Source organism: Erpetoichthys calabaricus, chromosome 4 (assembly GCF_900747795.2).
Source record: "Erpetoichthys calabaricus chromosome 4, fErpCal1.3, whole genome shotgun sequence".
Classification (NCBI taxonomy): Eukaryota; Metazoa; Chordata; class Cladistia; order Polypteriformes; family Polypteridae; genus Erpetoichthys; species Erpetoichthys calabaricus.
Genome location: NC_041397.2, coordinates 297,542,139 through 297,569,606, shown reverse-complemented (window position 1 = coordinate 297,569,606; position 27,468 = coordinate 297,542,139).

Sequence of the window (27,468 nt, the reverse complement as noted above, 5' to 3'; positions counted from 1 at the left end):
TGTATAATATTAACAATAAGAGCAGCTCACTACTCAAAACAGTAACTTTGCCGGGGAGATGGTTTTGAACTCACGACCTCTGGATTATAAGTCAGCAGATCTTACCACTACACCATGGAAGCTGTTGTATTGTACTTGCACCTTTTGTGAAAGTGTTTATTTGATATTTGGCCATCAGTCTTCACACATTATATAGTTCATATCTACATTTTGTCATTTATTACTAAATCATGAAAAACGTTTCTGTTTTAACGATGTGTTTACACAGATTCTTGTAGAAACAAAACAAACACACAAATTATTTCCCCTTACAATTCTGGGTAGCTAACTCACAGATAATCAATCAAGACAGGAACTGGGAGAACTTCTTGCCCGCTCTGAGGCAGAGGGGGGATGGTATAGAAGGCTGCTTGGGCTAATTGACACATTTAGAAGACAAAAGATGCTGACAGAGAGGTGAGAATGGATTTAAGGTGGGCTGGGTTTACGAGTTTTTTTGTTGGCTCTGGTAATTTTAGTGTTAAGGCAGCGTATTAATGCTTTTCTCTTTTCATCTCTAGAGGAAAGGAAGAAAAACTTACCGTGCCTTGAATTTCACTCCAGAAAACATCGCTCTGTCCCATGAAAAAACTTCCGTGTTTTCGTCTGTTCAGCTCTGACAACGTCACTTCCTATCTCCCTCCGATGACATCATCTCTGTCACCTTCTAACTATGTCACCCCATCCTCCTGCCCACTTCCGGTTCAAATCATATAAATTGCTCTTTTTTATGAACTCACTTGTCAACTGTTTCTTTCATGAACTTGACCGTTATTTCAGTGCATACTGGCTTAATTGGTACAACAGTACACGGGGACGGTTGCCCAACCATTAATCTGTTTTCCTCTCGCATTTATTTCCTTACAATTTATATATATACACATATATATATATATATATATATATATATATATATATATATATATATATATATATCAGTTCACAGTCCCTTTAAACTAACAGATGATAAACAGAATATGATATACTGTAGGTAATACTATATCAGTAGGTAAAATAGCAATAATCCTACATTTATTTATTATCAGATTTTGGGGCGGGGTTGTGGTCATGCCATTTACAGCTTTGTCTAGGACAGCAAAAATGTCGGAGATAAAGCTACTCTCTTCAGGCATTAAAAATGTGTAACACAAAATTTAAATCAATTAGAGAAAGAAAAAATACTAAATATTACACCTGAGATGTTTTGACTAGTATTTAAAATGTTACGTAAGTTTCCTTCATATAATTTATAGGCAAAACTGGAAAGGTTTAGTGATTTATCCGATAAAGTGATGCTCATTTCATTAAGCGTTAAAATTCTGAACAGATGGCTGAAAACACTGATTTTTTTCCCTGACACATCTCTCTGTGTCCTTTAAATTGTCTTTGTCGAGGGAATGGTCTTGGTCCATGGATTTCTTTTTCTAATATCAACATATTAGCTACAATTCACAAGACACGGTCATGGTTAATTAGTGAAATTACACACTACCAAATGTAAATAGTAAATAAACAGAATAACTGTGATCAGTAAAGGAAGAATAACAGGGAAATACAGTATGCATTACAAAACTGATTAATAGGGTTACAGATTCTCAATCGATGTATTTGTACAGTATGTACACAGTATACTAGTCAGGCTTCTAGCACTCATTAAGCTGTACTGATTATAGAGTCATATATTTTGAAGGGTTGTCAGCTAATTCCAAAGAATTACCCAGGGCAGGGGATTTGGACCTGAAGTGGTGGGGGTCTTATTTTGGAAAAACTATGGCCTCTTCTGGAGTTTATTGTTGACTGACTGACATCTGTAAGCTGAGCTCATTGACAATAGCAGACCAATTGACTCTTTCTTGGATGTACGCACTTGTACAGACAAAATCAGTAAATCTATTTGGCGGCAATGCCAGCTGCGTATAGAAATTTTAGTTAATATTATAATAATCTTTTATAACCTATTACAAGTATATGTATTGTGGAGGAATAAGCCTTGACACAAGAGAATGTTTTTGCAATTAAATGTGAAAATGTTTACAGATTCAAGTCCAAAACAGAACTGATTAACAAAGGGAAGATGGCGGGTTTTTAAGGTTGGTCAGGGGAAGTGAAGTCATTTAGGTCTGGAACCAGAAGTGATGTCATCAACTCCAGAACCGGAAGTGACTTCATTGGGTCCAGAAGTGATGCCATCGAGCCTGGAACCAGAAATGGTATCATTGGGTCGAGGAAAGATTTTCCTTTGTTTGGTCTGCAGGGATAAAAGAGAAAGGATTATTGCACTCTGCCACCCCCTGGCCTGGTGTGGAATTACTTTCTTTTGAGCTCTTTAGCTGCCTCCCATGTGCACATGTGTGATAGTATATATGAAGCTATAACAGAATGAATGATTAAACATAGAGATAAGGATTGAATGTAACTTAAGGGTTAACTAAATGTAACTTAAAGCACATGAACTTGTCTCTAGCTTGTCTTAGAGAAGATACCAATGAAATTTTCCAAGGTTAGAATGAGGTAAATGAGTAACGATCACCCCTCCAGAAAGTGGGGTTAAACTGATGAGAAAGCCCATATCCCCTCCTATGAAACAGTGCAAAGATCAATAGGAAAATCCACAAAACACCCCTCTTAACGAAGCGGTGCTCAGAATAATGGGAGATTACTGGTGACGTTAGCTGATTGGAGGAGGTGATAAAGTTCTGCATATGATGCAATGTAAAAGATATGGTGATGTAATTAGAAAAAAATATATAAAAGTAGATGAAATGTTTGACTTGAGGCTCACTCCATGGACCGAGACATTTGTGCAAATGAAGATTGTTCTGCATTCTCATCTGGACTCCATAATTGCCTTCTTTGAAGACAGGAATTTTTTTTTGCCTGTGACAGTCAACCAAGGGGGTTGCCATTTATAAAAATTAAGGGTTGTGTGTTTCGAACACCAAGGTAGTATAATAATAACAATAATGTCCACTGTTTGTATACCATTAGTATTTCTGAAGTGTTGGTGCACTGGACGTTAAAATCTGATGATACTGAGTGGGTACCTTTTATCGACGTAAAATTGATCCTTAAAGTTTGCTGTATATGCACTGTTCTGCCCCACATGTTGTTAGCTGTTAGCTGTTATTTGTTGAGCTATGCCCGCCCTTTGTCTTGTCATTTATTAACACACCTGTCAGTCACGTGCCACACTCACAGTGGTGCCATAAAATGTCTATGAAACACACATAAAGCATGTAGGTCCCATAATAAACATTTGAATATAATACACCCCATGTGTCTCACGTAGGCACCCCTTTATCTCTTGTTTCGGTCATGTCCGAAGTGTATCTTTAAGGTATATAAACCCCTGGTCTGGTTAGTTGTGGTATGCAGCAATTTGAACCTCTGTCTATGCGCTCTCTTTGTCTTGAGCCAACCGTGGAAATCACTCGCCTTGTAAGTGTCTTTAAAGCTTCATTGTTTAATGTATACTCTCTGTTGTGTATTGCTTTGTAAATCATTCTTTATTGTCTTTGGTTGTACACCTGTATATACCTGTATGTTTCTTTTGTATATATTTTAGTTTACAATGAGGTATGTCCAGTAAAAGCCTTCAAGAAAGCTCACCCCTTGTCGTTTTTATGTGGATGTGCCGAGTTGTTTAAACACTCTGTGGCCGCATTGCACGGGCAGCACGGAGTGAGGCAGAAAAATAAAAAGGTGAATCCACATCGAGGGACAGACTGCAAGAGAATCATTAAGACAGCTAAGTTAAGGAACGTTCTGGACACGTGGATCAAAGAAGGATCCTACGGCAACTTAGTAAAAGGGCAATTCAATGGCGCGGGACGGACCACAGAACATTGCTCCACATCTGCTAAGTAAAGGGACGTTCGTGCCAGGGATCAAAGGGAGGATCTCGGCAGGGTGACTTGGCTGAAAGACAGTATTCACACCGCAAATCGGAGTGCAGCATTTCCACGGCATCTTTTAAATCAACTCCACCTACTGACAGGTTGAAGCGTAATAAGGGCTGTTCATGCTCTACTTTCCAATATAAATTGGCGTTTCTCGTGGCCGTAAACAACGAGACAATCAGTTCACACAGAAGCCAAATTGGGATCTGATTGCCTTAAGCGTCTCAGCTTTATTCACTTTGCCTCTCCTGAATCGCCAGAAATCGGCAGTCTTCTTTTGCTCTCGGTTCAACTTATACAGCCCAAACTCCACTGTTACAGACATGGAGAAGGTGTACAATACCGAATCTGCTTCTGTGGCCAATTCAAGACACACGCACTATTACAATGCATCAGCAAAAAGTTCTGTAACCAAAACTTGTGCGTTGGCTGAAGCTGCGTGTGTACGCGCATCTTTCACAGTGAAAGAGCTTGCCATTAAAAGAGAACGAGCAAGAATGGAGGCAGAGAGACTTTCACTGGAGGCAGCACTCTTCAGTCCAAAAAAGAAGCTGCTGCTGCAGGAGCTGAAGCTGAAATATTAGAAGCTGCGACAAATCTACTAAATCATGAGATCCGCAGCCACTGAAACTCATCTCAAGCTAAGCGAAGGACGACAGAGTATGTAACTCTTGACACTGTCACCTCTCAGCCTAACTCACTTACACGCAAAGAAATGGAAACATCACCTGCTGCACAACAGGACGTCATGCTGAGGAGTCCTTCCCGCATCTCAGGTGACCACCCATTATCTACAAAGCTTCAGGCAAGAGAAAGTGAAGATGTCCAAAGAGTCTCATCACACGAGGGAAGGATGGCAGAGTATGTATGGGAGCAGACGTTTGGCTCACATCTGACGCTGTCACCTCTCAGCCTAACTCACCTACTCACACAGAAAAGGAAAAATCACCTGCAGCACAACAGGACGTCATGAAGAGGAGTCCTTCACGCATCTCAGGTGACCACCCAATTTATACAAAGGTGCAGGCAGGAGAAAGTGAAGATGTCCAAAGAGTGTCATCACAGTCAGCACATGTCATTTACCCAAGACTGCCCCACCATGCAGGACTGCCTGATCATCACATCAAGACCCCTCCTCTAAAGAGAAGCTTATTCACATATTCTCTACCAACCTGTGCTGGAGATATTGAGACAATTGGATGGAAAACGGTTGGTTTCCAAATAGAGGCTGTGAATGGAGTAGTAAGTACAACCATGCCTCCACTTATTGAATGCAAGTGATTTTGAACAATAGCTCAGAAATACCAGCACCAGAGACAGCACTTCACCACCCTCACTTAAAGTCTGTGGCGGCCCACTAATGTGGACACTAATGCCCACATTCTACTTTTGCCTGGAAGAGACATCATCAGAGCACACAAAGTCAGGCAGCAAATTAATGGCCCTCACAATGCACCCTTTGCTCAAAGACTTGAATTAGGATGGGTTCTTGTACGTCAAGTTTGCCTTGGAAATGCACACAAACCAATAATTTGTACTTTTAAGACAAATGTGCTGGAAAATGGGCGACCTTCACTTTTCACGCCTTTTTACAGCCACCTTCACTTGAGAGAGAGGTTGACTTATGGTGGGGAGCCAACACATAATGATGTGCTGGGCAAGTCAATATTTGACAAAACTAAAGACAATAAGTTTGCCCTCTCAATTGAAGATCAAGTCTTTTTAAAAATTATGGAGAAGGAACCTAGCAGAGATGAAGCAAATAGCTGGGTTGCTCCACCACCTTTCAGATTTTCCAGATCTCATCTTCCCAAGAATCATGAACAGGCTCTTTCTTGCCTTGTCTCTGTGCACCGCTCTTTATACAGAAGACTCAAGATGAAAGAGTAGTTCACGAGCTTTATGGAGAAAATATTTGAGAATGGACATGCAGAACCAGCTCCTGTGGACCAAAATCCTTGAGGAATATTTCCAGTATATTTCTTGTCGAATCTATGCCATGAAGAATTATAGCAATTCTGAAGGTAATAAGGGTTCAACCCAGTACTAGCAAGTTGTACCTAATAAACTGGCCGGTGAGTGTATGTCAGTTCATTAATGTCAGTACATGACTCTCATGCTTGATACACTCAAAATGCCTCACAGACCACTGGCAGACTCTTCAGATTAGACTTTGATTTATTTAGTTAAAGGTTTTTTTCCCAAATAAATAAAATAAATAAATTTTCTTAAATTAAAGAAGAAGTTGTACACATTTATGGACTGTTGAATCCATTCAGGGTTTGGTTTCCTATAAAACAAATGGAGCACTCCGTCATAGTAACTTGAGCTGGTGACATACATTTAATAAATATGCAAAGGTTTTTTTTCAGCAAATGCTAGTTATAATCATCCTAGAAAAAATATAGGTTAGTGTATACCGTCAAGAATATTTTTTTTCTTAAAAGCATAGTCATGTCCAGCACTGTTATTTTTTTTTATCATGCAGCATACAGACTAAAATTTTATTTTTACAAGTCTGTTGAGAAAGCTTTTATGAATGCCTTGAATATAAATTCATGGATTACTTATGAGGGGGCAAGAACGATGCAGCTAGAAATGGGTGATTTGCTCTATCATTCCATTTGGTTTGGGCTTTATCCGCCTTGTTGTTTTGCTACTCTTTGAACTCATTTACTGCAGTGATCTTCATTCATGCAGTAATCCTTTATTCAGTTACCACAAAGAGTTCACTGCACAATGCAATGATTTTCTCACTTTTTCTTATCCACAGTACGCTCTCATAGGGCAGCTACCCCGAAGCTCAGCAGTAGCTTATTTTCCAACAGATGGAGTCATCACTCTTTCTTTGATCCTTCTGTCATTTAGTTAAAATGTATCTCGTCTGAGTGTCTTTGATATGTTACCTTTATTCAAGGCTTAACTGGTCAAATATATCTGCAGCTATCCAAAGGAACAAGTTGTTTTATCTAAGAGATCTTTTTTGTTACAAGTACAGTATATGAAAGAAAAATAATATAATATTTTTATGTTTCCAAGAAAAAGACAGTTATTTGGTTCCATTCTGCATATACAGTGGATTCAGACCCCTTCATTTTCTGCACCCTTGTTTGTGTTGTAGATATGGATACATTTGCAAGTTTTGTCCTGCAATCTACGTTTTAAATTCATTAAAAATCAGAAACACCAATCTCTCATTCACATACGTATTCAGACCCTTGGTTAAGTATTTTGCAGAAGCCCCTTTTGCAGCTCTGTGTCTTAGTGGGTAAGTCTCTACAAAGCTTGCACATCTGGATTTGGGCAGTTTGCCCCATTCTTCCTTGCAGATCTTTTCAAACTCCTTTAGGCTGAATGGGAAGTGCCTGTAAACTGCCATCCTCAGGTCTCTCCTCAGATATTCCATGGTGTTTAAGTCTGGGTCACTCAAGGACAGACCAACACTTGCCCCAAAGCCATTCCAGTATTGTCTTGGCTGTATGCTTCAAGTCATTGTGCTGAAAGGTGAACCGTCACTCCAGTTTTTGGTCACTTGCATTTCTGGGGCAGGTTTCTTCAAGGGCCTCTAAGTATTTCTGAAATTCATTCTTCTGTCAATTCTGACTAGTCTGCCCATCCCTGCTGCTGAGAAACACCCCATAGCATGATGATGTCACCACCATACTTTACTGTAGGAGTGGTATCAGGGAGATGATGAGCAGCCCCTGGTCTTTGCCAGACATGGTGTTTGAACTTCAGCCCAAAAGACTTCAATATTTGTCTCATCAGGCCAGAGAATGTTTTTCTTCCTGCTCTCAGAGTCTAAGCAATATGTCTTATGCCTTTTATTGAACAATGGCTTCTGTCTAGCCACACTCCCATAAACACCTCATTGATGGAGTGTTGCTAAGATCTTTTTGTCCCATTGCCCTGATCTACGTCTCACCACAATTGGATCATGGAGGTCTACAGAGAGTTCCTTGGATTTTATAGTTTGTGTTCTTGTCCTGACATGCAGTTTGAATTTTAAGACATTACAAACACAGGGGTGTGCCTTACTAAACAATTTGCTGCACGTGGACTCCAATCAAGTTCCAGAAACATCTCAAGGAAAATCAAATCAAACAGGACGCACCTGAGCACAATTTGGAGTGTTTGATGGACAGCCGTTAGCTCAACCCGGCCGGGATGCCCCAAGAATGAAAGGATAGGGGAAGGCAGCTACTTTTGCACACTGCCTCCCACAAGACGCTAGATGGTAGCTCCCCTGGAGTATAGTGTTGCCCCGGATTCCCACGGGGCATCCTGGGACTTGGAGTTCACCTTCTTAGCTCTGTTGGGTGCCGTGGGTGCTGCCAGGAGGTGCTATGGCAGGACCAGGGAAGTCATGCTTCCCTTATAACCCGGAAGTAATGTCGAGTCATGAGAAAGGAAATCCAGAAGTACTTTCGGGCTGACAAAAAATTTGAATTTTCCGTCTGACCCGGAAGTGCTGGCAAGTCATGTGGGAGGAAGAACAGAAGCACTTCTGGGTCGAGAACTATATAAAGGACTGCTGAAGACCCAGCAAGCGAGCCAGAGTTGGGTGGAGGTGGACAAAGCTTGCTGGGAGGTGTGGAAGAGAAAATAGAGAATTATTGTGTATTGTGTTCATTTAATTGTTTATTGTGGTTGTAGTGCTTGGAGAGCACTGTTGAAGGAGAAGAAAATAATTAAAAATCTTCTTTGTGCTTTTACCTGATGTCCTGAGTGTCTGTCTGTTGGGTTTAAAGGAGCAACAGTGACCCCTAGCATTCACAAGTGTTACAGCGAAAAGTCTGAATACTTTTATGAATAAGATTTCAGTTTTGATATACATTTGCCAACCATTCTAAAACACTGTTTTATTTGGTAATTATGGGTATAGATTGATCATCAAAACTGGCAAATTTATTCATTTAAAATTAACTTTACAACACAAATAACTGTGCAGAAAATGAAAGGGTCTGAATACCTTCTGAATCCACTGTAATATAAAATAAGTATTAACTGGGTCTGAGCTCTGCTAATGTAAATGAGAAAACAATATACTTGTTATTATATACGGATCATTTTATTTCTTAAATGGGTCTTTTAATTTCTGGTACATGCTTCCTCAGTTGGTTTTCCCAGTTGATTTCATACAAGGTACGCTATTGGCAGATGGCTGAGAAGCTACCCAACCATCCATCCATCCATCCATTCATCCATCCTCTTCCGCTTATCCGAGGTCGGGTCGCGGGGGCAGCAGCTTGAGCAGAGATGCCCAGACTTCCCTCTCCCCGGCACTTCTTCTAGCTCTTCCAGGAGAATCCCAAGGCGTTCCCAGGCCAGCCCGGGAGACATAGTCCCTCCAGCATGTCCTGGGTCTTCCCGGGGCCTCCTCCCGGTTGGACATGCCCGGAACACCTCACCAGGGAGGGCGTCCAGGAGGCATCCTGATCAGATGCCCGAGCCACCTCATCTGACTCCTCTCGATGCGGAGGAGCAGCGGCTCTACTCTGAGCCCCTCCCAGATGATTGAGCTTCTCACCCTATCTTTAAGGGAGAGCCCAGACACCCTGCGGAGAAAACTCATTTCAGCCGCTTGTATTCGCGATCTCGTTCTTTCGGTCACTACCCATAACTCATGACCATAGGGGAGGGTAGGAACGCAGCTACCCAACCAGAGCGCGTATTACCTATTAAATAAAACTCCTCAAATGTATTGTGAGCACGGGGGCTGTTCGCACCCCTAGAAGATACGGCCGCTCTTCAAAAAACACTGAAAGATTACCTTCACATTGCTCTCTTCCTTGCTGGGCTTAAATGTGGCTGCTTTGTCAAGCGATATGCTTCCTGCATGGTGCTTCGCATACTTAAAAGCTCGAACGGCACGTATTGATTTTTAATTGTTTGTTTTTCTCTGTCTCTCTCTGTCACTCTCTTTGACATTCTCTGCTCCTGACGGAGGGGGTGTGAGCAGGGGGGCTGTTCACACCACTAGACGATACGGACGCTCCTCTAAAAAAATGCTGAAAGGCTACCTTTACATTGCTCCCTTCCTAGCAGCTGCGTTGTCCGGCGGTGCTTCGCATACTTAAAAGCCCAAACAGCCCTATTGATTTTTGATTGTTTGCTTTTATCTCTCTCTGACATTTTGTGCTCCTGACGCGCACTCCTTTGAAAAGGAAGATATGTTTGCATTCTTTTAATTGTGAGATGGAATTGTCATCTCTGTCTTGTCATGGAGCACAGTTTAAACTTTTGAAAAAGAGACAAATGTTTGTTTGCAGTGTTTGAATAAAGTTCCTGTCTCTCTACAACCCCCTGTGTTTCTGTGCAAATCTGTGACCCAAGCATGACAATACAAAAATAACCATATAAACATATGGTTTCTACTTCGTGGATTTTCACCTTTCGCGGGGGGTTCTGGAACGCAACCCCCGTGATCGAGGAGGGATTACTGTATTCTATATTCCACCATTACGCTGTGTGGAGTGACAACTGCACAGTCCGTCATTATTTACAAAAATCTTTATTTTAAACTCTTCCATTTAGTTCTTTTCTCTATAATGTTGTGCTGAATAAAGCATAAACATGGGAGAAAGGAATACAGGACTAGAAGAGAAGACATAGTCAATAAAAAAAAACAGGAATTCAAAGAACGGCCATCTAACCCACAATACGGAAACCAGAAATCAAAGTAGGCAAAAAGTTATTTAACCAGAAAAGTGAATAGAGATATAAACATGAGCAATGTCTGCTAGAATATCCACAATCTCGGATAGTGACAGGACTAAGGGTGACTCTTTTATCCCGTCGTGTAAGTAACGTCATGAACGAATGCTGCTGGGTGTTAAACAAGGTGGCAAAGCAAGTGATGGCTGCATCCTTGGAGAATAAACATGACATAAAAGATAGTAAAAAATAATTAGCCAATCAAATAGCTGCCAGTAAAAAGAAAAAAAAAGTGAAATAAATAAATTCATCACCTGTTATGATTAAGAACCATAGACATAACGAAAATGGTGTAAGGCCTCCAGTTAGAAATATATAAATGTCTAATTTAAATGCTCATGCTCAACCCCAACCACTAGATGGTGCATGCATGCACTTTAAAATTTTTTTGCCATTTGCATGCACCTCACTTTAAAAGACCCGTGTGCTGCAAATGCCGCCGTGCAACAGCATGCAAGTGAAACACCTCAGCAACAAAGGGCAAGGTTTGAAGTTTTCACTACAAACATTGTCTAGCTGGAGGTATTTTCTCGAGACAAAGATTAATACGACTCATATACCAGCAATAGGGCCAATATATGGTATTGCCAGTGTCTTCTTACGAAAGCCAATGGGGCAGCAAGCACAGGCCGGTCCTCGACCTAGGTACTGGGTAATTCTTAAGAGTTAACTGATGCCTCCGCAAGTTCATGAATTTAGTAAATCTGCTAGGGAGCCGTTGGGTTGTTTTTTGTCCCAAAGACCATACGCAGCTAGTCATACCATAAAGAAGAACAAGATCTTAACTGGTCAACCCAGTAAAGATTTACTTAAGGCCAACTTACCCAAGAAATCTACCTTCAGGGTTCAACCTGCAAGGTGGGAAAAACTTAATAGTTTAAAATATAAATAAATATTTCAAAATATAGGAAAAAGCCCCACAAGGAGCAGGATGACCATAAATTCCTAACTTGTACACAAACGAGCAAACAACAAATCTTTATAAATAAAACCCAGCAAAGTGCTGAAAAGAGCAAATTAGGACTTACTTTATAGGTAACCTTAAGTGAAGAATTCCCAAATAACACAATCTGAAAGAAACAATCAAAGAACAAGAGCAGAAAGTAATCAATAACCAGAGAATTCCACAAAAACACCAATTCTTAGTAACATTCCACACAAACGCAGTCATTTCCTACACCTGAGCCTTCTCAACTCATTTAAGAAGCTAGAGGGAGGCTCAAGAGTGATGGCATGGGAGTGGCCCTGCCTCCTAAGGTCCCACCAACAAAGAACAAGGAATATCAGAACATTTAAATCATAGACAAACATAGCAGAATCATCAAAAATAATAATTCAAAAACAATAAAACACATAAACACATGTTAATACAAAACACCATCATTGATTTCAGTGGGTGTAAATATGTAGTGATGACATGTAGCAATAATTCCATAATAAACTGAATAATGACTAAAATAATGGCTGATCATTAAAACCTGCATGGGATATAAGAGGAAATTCCAAGTATCCAGAGTCTTGTGATCTCCTCCCAAAATGAAGAACAAAAATGAGTAGAAGGCTTTCAAAAAACCCACACAAAAGGCCTTTCTGGTCTGAAGCTACTGGAAAGGTGTCACCTTAGGCAGCCTAGCACTAAACTCAAAAGGCAAGCTTTCAGGCCTGCACAAACTCAAAATGGGACTATGTTTTTTAAAAGTCGAAGAATTTTAAAATGGCCACAAATACCAGGAGGAGTGGGAAAAACTCAAGAGATTTCTACCAAGTAAAAACACATTTCCTTGAATAAATAAAAGAATAACACAAACTGACAGAAACATTTATTTTCCTTTTTTTTCTTGCAGACAAGTCCAGAAACAACATCCAGATATTACCTTAATAGTGACTGTAGCCTTGACCCTTCTCACCACCTTTGGGATGGACTGGAACACAGATTGTGAGTCAGTTCGTCTTGTCCAAAAATAGTATTTGACCTCACAAATGCTCTTCTAGCTGAATGAACACAAATTCCCATACACACACTCCAACATCTTATGGAGAGCCTTCCCAGAAGAGTGGAGGTTGTTACGGCCATAAGGGTGGGGTAACTCCATGACTCCCAGTTAGTCTTCCAACTCATCCAAATGGTGTTCAATAGGGTTGAGGTCAGGGCTCTGTGCAGCCCACTCTTTGTCTTTGTGGACTTGGCTTGGTGCCCAGGGGCACAGTCAAGCTGGAACAAAAAAGGGCCATCACAAGCTGTTATCACAAATTTGAAAGCGCACATCTGTTTAAAAGGTCTTTGTATGCTGTAGCATTGAAAAATAGCCACAGACCAAACTATACAATGGACACTATGCCACTCAAAAGGTAACACCATCCTGGCATCCACCATTCCCAGATTGATTCATCACTCTAGAGAACTTGATTCCACTGCTCCAGAGTAAAATGGTGGTGTGCTTTACACCACACCAGCCAACTCATTGTGCATAATTATCTTAAACTTGCGAGCAGCTGCTTGGCAATAGAAACCCAATTTCATAAAGCTCCTGTGGCACAGTTCTTGTAAAGATGCTGCTTTTAGGTTCAGTATGGAACTGTTTTGTGAGTGATGCACCAGAGGATAGATGAATGTTACACATTCTGTGGCCCCTCTAGAAGAGTTTGCATGATCCATCACTTCATGAGCTGCTGTTGCTCCTTGACACATCCATTTCATAATAGTATTACTTACAGTTGACAGGAGGTTGAGCAGAGCAGAAATTTCCCGTACTTACTTGTGGCAAAAGTGACATCCTATGACAGTGCCATGTTTAAGAACTCTTCAGTTCAACCCATTCTACTGCTGCCAATGGAGTTTGCATGGTTATGTGTTGATTTTATGCAATTGTTAACAATAAAGAACCTGACCTCAATTATTTGGATAGATGTCCACATACCTTTGACCACATAATATATGAAAGGAACCATAATATCTAAAATATTGTCTTTGGCGAAACATCTTATCATTGAATAGCTAATTCTTAGATAAAATTGTGCAGTTTAATAAAAAAAATTGAATGTCATATGATTTCATGAGTCCTGTGATTGGCTGGCACCATCTCCATATGTTGTACCTGCCTTTAGCCCACTGATTGCTGAGATAGATAGATAGATAGATAGATAGATAGATAGATAGATAGATAGATAGATAGATAGATAGATAGATAGATAGATAGATAGATAGATAGATAGAACTTCATTTGTCCTCAGGGGGAAATTTGGCAAGAGGATAGGCTCTGGCTGCTCAGTGACCCTGCCATGGATAAGCAGGTTAACATAATGGATAGATGGATGATCTCATAATTCTCCATGGTGGACATACTGAAAGTGATCAATAATACATAAAAGAACACAGAAAAATCCTGCACATAATATCAAAAAAGAATGTAAAGGAACCAAATGTAACATTATAACAGAAAAGATGAAAGAAATCTGGCCAATATTCAGTATGATGTATAACTTGAATGACTCATTAGTTGAATTCACATAAATTTTACAGTTCATAGTTTTACAAAATGGCTTGCATGGTTTCCAGCTGACAAACTAAGACCTCAGTTTTCTTGGAGCGTTACAGGGCAGAAATCAGTAAGAAAAGTATGAAGCCTTGAAAAAACTAGAATTGACTGAGCATTCAATAATGGAGCCTGCTGTCTGAGATAATGCATCAGAAAACAAGAAAGAGAATCACTCAATTGATTATATTTTTCTTCCATAGACTGATACAAAGAAATTAAATATGAACTCTCACAGCTACATCGACTGTGCTGAATTTTGTCAAAGGCATTGGATTAAAGATGGACTGAGCAGCAACCCTTTGCAAATTACCAGCTTGAAATAAAAGCAGGAGTCAATTACAAAATAAGAAATGTCTTTTGTACATTCTAGGTAAGTCTTGTTGGATGTGTTGGATGGACTGCTGTTCCAGTGGGATGGATTCTGTTCCTTAACCTGGCTAGGAGGTCAAAATAATGTATGATCAGAAAGAGAGGTGCAATGTACTCTTCCTGGCTAGGAGGTGGGTATGGAGAAGCACTACGGCGGTAGTGGCAACCCAACTGCTGTGTATGGACATCCTGGAGGGGGGAAGTAGCCAGACTAGAATATTTAGCAGTCCCTTTCCTGGTTGGGAGGCCAGGAATTTGGGACAATGGGAGACTGCCTTCCATACACTGGGTGGCAATATCTCTTCTGGTATGGAAGCCTTGCGGGGCAGCATGGGAGTTGTGGTCCCATAGAGGGAGCTGTTGGGAATGGAGTGCTTTAAGACTAAGGGGGTTCTGCCTGACCTGGCAAGGCAATGAATTGAGCACCAGGTTTAAAAGGTAGCTCTTCACCTTGCCCTGGAAGTTGGAGTTGATGTGGAAGAGGATAAAGTTCACCTGGGAGGAGTGGAAGAGAAAGAAAAGAAACGAAAAGGATTAGATTGTGCCCTGCTGAGTGAGAAAAAACCTGCCAAAGGTACTTTTGTGAACTTAAAATAAGTTTATTTGAACCCTAAGCCGTCTTTGTGTAGTTGTGTCTGGTGTTTGGGGCACAGTGACACCACCTAGTGGCCACAAGGGAAGTTTAATTTTATTATGTGGTAAGTAAAATATAAAGAGAAGAGGATCATTTAGAAGGGTTGGGGTCTGCCCAAGCAACTTATTTAAAATAAAAAAATAATAAAATCAAATGTAAAGAAAATAAATAAGTGTATATCATCCTATAATGCCTGGGCTTTGCTGGCTTTTCCTAATTTTGCTTTGTTCTTGAATGTCTCCTCTGGGAGCAGAACAAGTGAATGCGATGAATCTCAGTCCTTGTGTATGCTGAAATTTTCTCTCATTCTACCAAATTTGCCCTTTCAATTCAAACAAGTGTCCCTCCCTGTAAGTCTGTTTAATAGTAGAATGTCATGACAGACTGTCTTTCTCATGGCATCCATATGTCACTTGCTCGGATGAGTGTAAAGTGGTATTTACAATGACATTTTGAAATAAAACTCAGGGATACATATATTTCTACCCACATTTTGTCAAGGCATTTTAACCAAATTAAGAGTGTAGAAGAAGCCCGGACACAGACAGACACACAGACCAACAATGTCCTAAAAACACACACATTTACTTTTGTAGCAGTTGAGGTATCGATCCACCTCTTGAACCCTCAGGTACCACTCCAAACACCAGGTAAAAGTCCAAGACTTCTTTATTTTACAACAATCACGTGCACAAAGCACCCTCCACTCCACACTACTCATATAATAAACAATACTCCAAATACTAATACAATTACCAATCCTCCTCTCCCAGACACTTCGCCACCCTACCTCCCAGCTCAGCTCAGTGTACTGGGCTTTCCCAGAGTCCTTTATATCACCTGACCCGGAGGTTTTCGTGTTCCATTACCCACAAGTCCTTATTCCTTCCAGGTCAGGGTAGAAGTCCTTTTCTTCAACCTGGAAGTACGTCATCTCTCCTGTTCACATGACCAGGACGTACTTCCAGGTTATAGGGCATGTAAGAGTCCACGAGCCTCCCTACAGCGACTCCCGGTGGACCCCAGGGTATCCAGCAGGGCTGTGAGTAGAAACTACAAAGTCCATGAGGCCCTGCTGGAATTCGGGGCACGTCCACGCTGTCGGGAGAGCTCCTCCTGGGGGTGAGGGCCGGAATATTAAGCCGGCCATCCATCACACTTTACAGTCTTTAGCATGACACACAATGCCCTAACCAGCAGCAATATTGCTCACAATCCTCTTTTCCTTTTCTTCTTTTCCTTTCTGCCGCCTCCACTCCTCTCTCGCAAGCTCTGTCCTCTGCCTCCCAACTCCGGCTCCCTGAGTGGAATGAGGCGGCCACTTTTATACTGTACCCGGAACTGCTCCAGGTGCTCCTCGATCAAGTTCCAGCAGCACTTCCGGGTGTGGTGGAATTGCTTCATGGGAATCCGGCTCCTCTTCTGGTAGCACTTCCGGGTGTGGCAGAAGTGCTGCAGGTCACGGCTCCCGAACTGTCCAGGCGACCCCTGGTGGTGGTCATGGGCCTCCGCAGGTCTCATGGCCCTGATGTAAACCAGGGGGGCTGCCCTCTCGTGTCCCGGGGGAGGTACTGTATGTTCACTCCCCCGGTCCTTTCCTCAGATGGGCTTCCGTCAATCAGAAGAGTTTTCAAATCAGTTTGGTGTTTTCTTGTATAACGCTTTTCATTGAATTCTGATTTAGAAAACTGGCACAAATATAGAGCTGTAAAAGGAGAACAATAAAGTATGAAACCTTAATAGCATATAACATCCATATCAATGGTTAACTAAATAACAACATAATATATTTTTAATGAAACCATTTAATCCAATTTAGGGGCATGAGGAGCCGCAACCTTTCATGACAGCACTAGGTGTTAGAAGTCTACTGCAGGGTCGAAGTATGCAAAGCCAGTTTAGGGTTGTAAATTAACATAACCTGCATGTCTATAGGAACGTGAGAGGAAAAGACACATAGATACAGTGAGAATATGACAGCTCTACACAGATGAAGCCGGATGAAGGATCCGAATGTGAAATATAAGCCATGTAGACAGATTGAAAATACGAGAACACAGTCAAAACCAGGAGAAGAATTAGAACCCAGAACAACAGCCATGTAGGTACAGGAACAATACAACAACACAGACAAAAACCAGGAGGAGGATTTGAACCTAGAACATCAGCCATGTGGACATAGTGAGAATATTACAAGTCTACACTGACAAAACCAGGTGAAAGATATGAATGCAGAATATAAGCCACATAGACACAGGAACAATATGACAACTCTACACAGATGAAACCACATGAAGAATTTGAACCCAGAACATAAACCATGAAGACACAGGGAGAATACAACAACTCTACACAGATGAAGCCAGAAGAAGCATCTGAACCCAGAATAAAAGCTGTGTAGATACAGTGAAAATACGAGAACACAGACAAAACCAGGAGAACGATTTGAGCCAAGAATATCAGTCATGTTAGATACAGTGAGAATATGACAACTCTCCACAAACAAAACCAGGTGAAGTATTTGGACCCAGAACATCAGCCATGTAGACATAGTAAGAATATGACAAGTCTATGGGACAAAACCAGATGAAAGAATTGAATGCAGAACATAAGCTACATAGGCACTGAGATAATATGACAACTTTACAGAGATGAAACCAGGTGAAGAATTGGAACCCGGAACATATGCTATGTAGACAAAGTGAGAATATGATAAGTCTACAAGACAAACCAAGTGAAGAATTTGAACCTAGGACATCAGCCACATAGACATATTGGAAATATCACAACTCTACACAAGGGAAACCAGCTGGAGGATTTGAACCCAGAACACTGGATCCATGAAGGATCGCTATTAACTACTATTCCTCAGTGCCCCCCCACCCAGCCAAACATAAATTAAACTTTTACCGAAGACAACCACTAACTTTCAAGCGTGTTGCAGGAAGATATTAATTTAAACTGAAAAGTGAAAAAAAATTATGTATTGTCTAAAATTTAAATAGTGTTAAATATGTGCCATATCATTACTTCAGTCTCTCTCTTTACATAAATTATTCTAAAATATACAATGCATATAAAAAGTATTAACCCCCTTGGAAGTTTTCACATTTTGTTGTTATACACCATTAAATCACAGTGGATTTAATTTGCCTTTTTTGACACTGATCAACTCTTTAATGTGAAAACAGATCTCTGCAAAGTGGTCTAAATTAATTACAAATATAAAACACAGTATAATGGACAGCAAAATTAAATGCACTGTGATTTAATGTTGTATTAAAATAAAATGTGAAAACTTCTAAGGAGTGCTGAATGTTTTTTGTAGGCCCTGTAAATACAATGTTTGCATACTTTGATTGTTATATAGCCCCTTTATTATATGTACAAGCTTGTTAATTGACTGCTCCTCCAAACAGCCAATCGTGTAGCTGCAAATCATTCAGTACAGTATGCTGAAATTGTCAGGCAAGTGATTTGCACATTAAATGGTCACAAGTTTGTGGACACTTGACCATCACACCTATGTGAGCTTGTTGGACATCACATTCTAAATTATGGGCTTTAATGTGGTTGACCAACATTTGTAGCTCTACCAGCCTCTACTCTTCCATAAAGGTCTGTGCGAATTTGTAACTAAAAGAGCATTTGTGAGATCAGGCACTGATGTTGGATGAGTTGACATGACTTGCAATCAGCATTCCAATTCATCCCAAAGGTGTTCAGTAGGGTTGAGGTCAGGGTCTTGTGCAGGCCTCTTGAGTTCCTCCATGTCTTTTTGGAAACCAAGGGCACAGTCATGTTTGGAACAGAGAAGGGGCCTTCACAAAACTGTTGCAACGAAGTTGGAAGCACATATTTGTCTCAAATGTCTTTGTGTGGTGTAGAATATTACCAGTCCCCTTCTCTGGAACCAAGGGTCCTGCCAAACCCTGAAAAAAAGCCAGAACATTATCCCTCCTCCACCCAACTTTGCATTGGCACTATCCAAGTAGTGTTTTTCTGGAATCCACCAAACTGAAGCCTTGCACCTCAGTGCTTCCACTTCACAATAACAGCACTTAAAGTTGATTGGGCAGATCTAACAGAGCATAAATTTCCCATACTGACTTATGGCAAAGGTGGCATCCCATGACACTGAGCTTTTCAGTATGTCTGATTCGACTGCCAATGTTTCCCAATGGAGATTACATGACTATTTACTTGGTATTATGCACCTGTTAACGCCTGCTCATTCCTCTTCAGTTAAACTTGCAGTCTGGGAGGTAACTTTCTCTTGGCATTCTTTAAACGCAGATTCATTCATAATACTGACAGGTAGTGAAGCGTGATTCACCACTCTTAAGGTAAACACCCAATGAATACTACACAAATGTGACAAACCATCTCTTGCCTCTTTTCTTTTTAAGCAAGTAAATGATTTTTAACTTTTTTTTCGTTTCTCTTGCAGATGCATGCTAATTCAGAACTTTACTTACTATATTACAAAGTAGGCTGATCTTTCATCATTTTTGTTTTGTCATGCAATGCAGTGTTACCCTATGGATCATCTACCCCCACCTCACATTACAAGAACTATAGTATTTGAATGGATATTGGAACTACACTTCCAAATGTGTTAATATATTCTAAGGCTCACATTAACCTCTTTGGTGCTAATCCAGAGCTGGACGTCCGCTTGGAATTTTACATAATTATGGTTAAACCTGAGTCAGGCTCAGGGTAAAGTGTAATGATACATTTTATAGTGTTAAGCCTGAATAACTTTCAGGATAGTAATCCTGCCATGTAGTGGATGAAATAACATCATGCTGTAAAAAATCAGGAATATTTCCAGTTTATGATAACGCTATGTTAACACTCGAATTACTGAAGCCTATGAAAAAACTCGTAATCCCGGTCCACCTTAAATCCCGTCACACTTCTTCATTAGCGCCTTTTGTTTTGTAAATGCATTGATCAGCACAAGCAGCAAGCAGCCTGCTGTCCCATCCTCCCTTGACAGAGCTCCGCTCTCCCAGCTCAAGCCAAGGCTCTTTATCTGCGTGTGATGTGCCTGGAGTTGTATAGTGTAAATAATACAGTATATCGTTATTTGGAATACATGCATTTCATGTGTGTTCAGTGCCTACAAAGATCTGGGTAAGTGTAGGAGGCATACTCCATCAGCACGGCACTGTCAGATCTAAACACTAGCATGGCGAATTGCTCACGTACTGAAGTGACTTTAGCTGCAGGTGGAAGTCCCATTTTACTTATGGTGCCAAGCAGAGTTGCATTGTGGTACAGCTGTCTATTAGCACTGTGAAGAAGCTGTCTGTTGTTATGGTCCTGTCTTTGTCCAGTCTGATAGCGGTAATGGGACATCGTATCTTGGATTGTCAGTACAACAAATGGTTCTGAGCAGGCATCAGCTACATCGCTGCTCTTGTGAAATGAATGGAGATAAATGCCATCAACTCAAAGAGGGAGAGGTAAGTTCGTTGTGCCATGTGAAAATCACTGACAGAATAAAACTACACCATTCAAGAATACGTGTAAACTCCCAGTCGATTGACATTTGTATATTGAATGCTTTTTTTTCCTTTGGTTATATTCTTGAATAAAAGTGCATGTGTTTATTTGATATTTGGACTAAAGTCTTCACACATTATACACTTCTCGTCATTATTAGTATAACATGGAAAATGTTTCTGATTTAGGTGTGTTCAGCATTTCTTGCATTTCTCGCATTTCCTGTCATCCTTCACTTACACAGATCTTTGTAGACACAGAACAGACATGAAATGCATGTATTCCAAATAACGATATACAGCATTATTTACCCTATACAACTCCAGGCACCTCACCTTACATGCAGATAAGGTGCCTTGGCTTGAGCTGAGAGAACTTTTTGCCAGCGAGCTGAGCTCCGTCAAGGCAGGGGTTGGTGTTTGCACTGATCGACACATTTATAACACAAAAGACGCTGATGGAGAGGTGAGAAGGAATATAAAGTGAGCCATAATTACGAGTTTCTTTGTAGGCTTCAGGAATTCTAGTGTTAATTAATCAATATTCATGAGTGGAGTGGGGCCTCTGAAGTTTACACAATGGTAAACAAAAATCTGTAAAGGCAATTTTAGAACTTACAGAAATGGTTCCATTGTTCAAATCAAGCGAATAGTGATGATGATGTGAGTTGATCATCAGATGTTGATACAGATAGTGAAATTGATGCATGATGCAGTACTGTACGACCAAACTTCCGTGATATGCCCAACAAAATGGGTTGCGTGGAGCTTCTCTGTGGTGCAACAGTAGTCAAAAAGGCTAAATAATTGTAATCAAGTGCGAAGACAAGCAAAATGTTAGCCCCCTAAGCACTGTTAATAATATGGCAGTTGTCAACGTTAATGTCGGGGGGAATGCGGAAGTCACTAAAGCCTTGCATTGTGCTAGCCTACAATAACATAAGAGGAGCGTCAATCGAGCTGGTGAGGCACTGACATTCCAGCCTCTCATGTGCAAGTCACTGAACAACATTTACGAAAAGTGTGCAAAGAGACAGGCTTCTACTTATCCAATTGCAACACAATATTACATGAAGGACATGTACTAAATCTGCATTGGTACTGCAGTAGACACTAGATGCACTTTCCTACTCTATTTATGCTGACATTTTGGTATTTACATGTTTCCATTACATATAATAACTATTTTTTAGTTGAAAAAAATTCAGTGTTTTTGGCCTGTTTTTCAGCGGGGTAAACGTAACGCTAAGGAGGCCATGTGGTCATCCTATTGAAAAGTCACCCTTGCGGTCCGAATCCTGATTAGTAGCTTGTGCTGGAGGTGAACTCCTCTATCTCAACTTGCTAAGATGGTTGTTCTTCACTGTAAGGTCAAACAGCAGGACTTGAGTTTAAGGCTGAGGTGCCCATTGGGAGTGACTCATGGTGAGAGTGTTGCTAATAAAAAAATGAACCGATTACACACATATCAATAAAATTCGTAACTTACGACAGACTGAGAAACAGTCTTGTACATTTTAAATGCAATGAAAGTGGAAAAGTCCTTCTTAACTTTGTACATATATTGTAAGCTGCAAATAAAAGGCATGATGTTCAAAGTGTTGATATAGATAAACATATTAAAAAGAATTAAAACCAATGTTTCAGCCTCTTGTATCTAAGTCTACGGTACATGTAATGTGCTTCTAAATGGTACAATCTACAGGAGTGACGTGGATTCAATTGTGTTTTGCGTAATTTGCCCAATTAAAATTTTTACAAATGGCTCTGTCCTAAACACACTAATTAGTCCCTGGTGCATATGCATTGGGTTAATTAATTTTAGAGCAGTTTCTTCTCTCTGTTTCCAGGAAAACTGCCAAGCAGCTCGGCACTGTCACTAATAAAAACAGGATGTCAACATTATATGTGAAAATATAGGCAACAGCTTGTTCGGAAATTTCCTGACAGTAAAAAAGCAAACAAATGTCATTGCTCCGGCATGTGTCTGGAAACCTAAAATCACTTTCAAATGCCACCTGTTTATTTACGAGCTACAGAATTGACTTACCTGCACCATTAGCATTATAATTATTATAAATGGCTGCACCTGATTACTGGTTGCTGTGTTAAAAATAATTAAGCTTACAATTAGGAGGCATTTTATTCCTGTTGTACTTTGATATTTTAAGTATACCCTTCTGCACAGTTAAACAAACTTCTGCTGAAATGATTCATTTTGACCATTTTTATTTTTCTAATATACAGTAGGTAATATTTAAGTGCTATGATTTCTTGCTTCAGTCTTCTGTAAGTAAAGTAAGCAACATTAGAATGGCGTGTTCTTTCTATATACAGTATATACATAAGGACACGGGTTAAAACACACTTCTGAGATTTGGAGTTGACGCCTTCAGTGATGACATTTCATATCAGAATACATGATCAGATCCATTAACATGTGCACAATTAAACGTTGAGTAAAATGAGCAGGACATGGAAACAAGTAAACAACTTCAATAATATTTAATGTGAAACTAGAGACATTGGAGCAAATGAAATAAACAAGCTGCACGGAGTACAGCTAAGTACAGGGGTGGCTTAATGCTTCAGAGTATGTCGACTTTTACAGATCTAGGTTTGGGTGTGTTTATTTGTATGTGTGTTCATTTCTTTCCCTTCATCCTCAAGCATACACCCTCTGGTAGAGAATCCAAGTTGGCCGATATTATCACATATGAATGTCTTTGAGTGTGCGTGTGCCACCATGCATGCATATAAGTATATTTAAATATATTATTTATCTCAAAATCTACTTGTGCTAAATCTTTGCAAATCAGTAAGACTAGTTCCATGACTAAACAGAGGAAACTGCAAGAAGTCTCGCAAAATGAAATAATTTCTATGGCATCGGTTAGACTGTTTTTAATGGTAATGGCAATTATCACTGGATCAAACTTGACCAAAAGCAACAGGCCTGGAACGTATAACAAGACACACACGATGCAACTTGTTAGAAGAAGACAGGTCAATTTTTTGGGAAGTAATCAATGTAAATAGGTCTCAGCCGTCAGGGCAGATATCTTAGAAATTGCTTGCTCTAAAATGTACCATGTTGCTGGAATGTATTAATCTGGGAGTTCTCCACAATGCAAAAAAGTAACATTTTCTAATGAAAATTAAATATTTAAAGATGTGAAATAAATTGTGATTCTCACAGACACACATGGATACCATTTTAAAAAAAAATTCTCAATTTTCAACATTGTAGAATTAGAATCTGAACTCGATAGCAAATTTTTCACCCAATCACCAAAACTACATTTACATGGAAGTAAATGCAAAATGCCTACCTAAAAAATAAAAATAAATGCAAAAATCAGATTCAGTCCCTACAAAAACTTGTACTGTAATGTAACCGTAAATAAAAAAGGCTTAAACAAATGTACAAAAATATTCTAACATACATATTCCATGACATTTCTGTGATAATTTTTCCCACTCTCTTTTAATTAATAAAACACAAAGAAGAAAAAGAAGATAAAGTTACAAGCAAGTATTGATTATTTTGTATTTTCCAAAACCAGGCTAGGCAAAGCTAGGCAAAACTGTCAAAAACTTGTCTTACTGTAATATTAATTTTGTTCAATTGCATTATTAAACAAATAAAGAAATCTAAAATTGAAAATTAAAACATTCAAATTCATAAAAATGATAAAAAATAATAAAATAAATTTAAAAATTAAAACAAACAAATACTACAATAAGGAATTAATCTGAAAGAAATTCTCAAAAACTGCAGAAAAAAAAATATGAAAGAAGAAAAACTAAAGCAAAACGCTACAAAGCCTGAATTTCTTATCCAGTATTCTCAAAATTCTCAGGAAAAATAATAAATCCAAATTTGAGACGCAAAAGACAAGTGTGATGTTTCAGCCAACATTACATTACTGGTTCAACTTTGTTTTTTGTTTATTTATTCTTTTTGTTGTTTAAATATTGTTGTTCATGTTTTGTTTTTATTCCACTTTTGTTCTGTATGTGTTTATTTAATATATTTAGTTATTTTTCAATTTACTGTTGTGTTTCTATGTTTTAGTGTTCCATGTTGCCTGCCCTGCTTCCTGTATGTGGTGCCCAGGGAGGTGTGGCCACCTGATTACACTGCTGGGGACCTGCCAGGCTGTATAAAAGGCATGAGAGAGTCATTTTAGGAAGTAGCATAAAGGGTTAATAAAAATCAGAAGCCTGTTCAAGCAAATCAGGAAACCAAGTAAAGGCCAAGTGAACAACAAAATAACAAGGACGTACCAGCGGAAGGCTGATGTCATACACAAAAAGAACAATGTTGGTCTCGTCCTCTGCGTGAGATGGACGGCTAGCTTTGAGCTCCGTTAGCAGTGGTGTTATTCTACCCTTTTTTTTTTTTTTTACTATCATCCTGAGGTATCCTGTATTTACATTATATGTGAGTACAGCTCCCTAAGAACACAGCCATGAATAAAGAATGGTATCAAAACATCCTCCGAGAGCAACTTCTCCCAACCATCGAAGAACAGTTTGGTGACCAACAATGAACAATCCAGCATGATGGAGCACCGGGCCATAAGGCAAAAGTGATAACTAAGTGGCTCGGTGAACAAAATAGCAAAATGTGGGGCCCATGGCCAGGAAACTCCCCAGATCTTAATCCCATTGAGAACTTGTGGTCAATCCTCAAGAGGCGGGTGGACAAACAAAAACTCACCAATTCTGACAAACTCCAAGCATTGATTATGCAAGAATGCACTGCCATCAGTCAGAATTTTGCCCAGAAGTTGATGGACAGACAGCATGCTAGGGCGAATTGCAGAGGTCTTGAAAAAAAAGAAGGGCCGTCATTGCAAAAATTGACTCTTTGCATAAACGTAATGTAATTATCAATAAAAGCCTTTTATAGGATAATGCAGCTAAACTTTCATCAAGGTCAAAACCGGCCTTAATAATCCAATTGCCCTTCATTCATTCAGAATATGGAACCAATGTAGGAAAAACTTTATGACAGAGAATCTCTTACCTGTTGAACCTCTACAGGACAATCACTCTTCTCCACCCTCTCAAACTTACACAGTATTTAATACCTGGGATTAAAACATCTAGAGACATGTACATCGACAATTTTTTTGCATCCTAAGAGCTGTTAAGCTTCAAATTTAACTTCTTCTCATCGGCACAATTTTTCCACTCCTTTCAAGAATGCAGATGGATGATGGTAAGTATGGATATAAGAAGTTGTGTGGATATAAGTAGGTGAGAAGTATTCACAAAAGAAGCAAATGGTGGAATGACAATGTGAAACAAAAGGTAAAAGAGAAAAATAATAAATATCTAAAGACAAACAAGGAGGAAGACAGGAAAAAATATATTGTTGGAAGCAACAAAGCAAAGAGAATAGTACAGAAGGATAAAAGTAAAGTATGGGAAGATTTTGGAATAGAAACAGAACAAAAATAATCAAAATAATAAAAAATATATTTTGGGTGTGAATTAAGGGATTGAGGAATTTGGGAAATAACACAGAAATATTAGAAATAATTAAAACAAATTGAAGAAAACATTCCCAGAAATTTTAAAAGAATGGAATGATTATTAAAAATCAATGTTCCAGGCAGAAGATGTACAGAAAAATGACAAAGGGGAAGAAAAAGAAATAGAACAACTTAAAGAAGAGGACAGAGATTAAATGAAGCTGACAATGCTATTAAGAAAACAACATTACTAAAAGCAGCTGGGGAAAATGACATTTCTAGACTTGATTAAATAAGAAGGACAGAATGTAAGAGAGTGGCTTAAAAAATTCAGGGAATTTTGGAAAGAGGAGGTGATACCAGAAGATTAGCAAGAAAATATACCAATATTTAAGAAGAGAAATTCTATTAAATGTGAAAATTATTGAGCTATCTGTCTTTCCTCGGGTGCTCGAAAAGTATACTCCAGAATAGATGAAGAAAACTTAGAAGAACAACAGGCAGCATTCAGATCAAACAGACAAACAGAAGATCATATCAGCTCTATCCAGACTATTGTTGAAAGATTTCTAGATGAGGATGAGGATAACTATCTATCATTCTTTGAACTTCATACTAACTTGTTGAGTTAATACACATAGGGCGACGACTGAGAAAGATCAGGATTCCAAGTAAAATATGAAGTGTCAGAGAAAGTTTGCAAAAAATTATACAAGGAAGATTATAATACAAGGAGAAATGTTAGTATAACTTCAGATGATGATAGGAATAAAACAGGGAATCTCATTAAGTCCACTCTTTTTTATAATCTTCATGAAGAAAATTATCAAACAATGCAAGCAAAGACGACCAAAAACTATTCTGTGTGTTTGTAATCTGCAATTACTATACAGTATATACAAAATCGAGTTTTTGCTGATGATGTGATGCTAATAGCAGATACCTCAGAAACACTCCAAGATTCTGTGAATATCTAGAATACAGAGCTGGAACAGAAAAGAATGAAAGTGGAAAATTATATAAAACAATGTTTGTAAATAAGAGGGGAGAAGGGTTAGAGGGAAGAAAAAGACTGGGAAATGGGAAAAGAGATAGAAATATACAGGAATGGTTATGACAAATAGCAAAAAAATACAGTGGGTTCAAAAGGTATTCAGATTCCTTCACAACTTTGTTACTAGCTGGCTGGAGCTGTTAATGTGACAAACAAGCAAATTGTTTAATCACAATAATAATAATAATTCTTTCTCACTACTCAAAGCGCTTCAGTGAGTG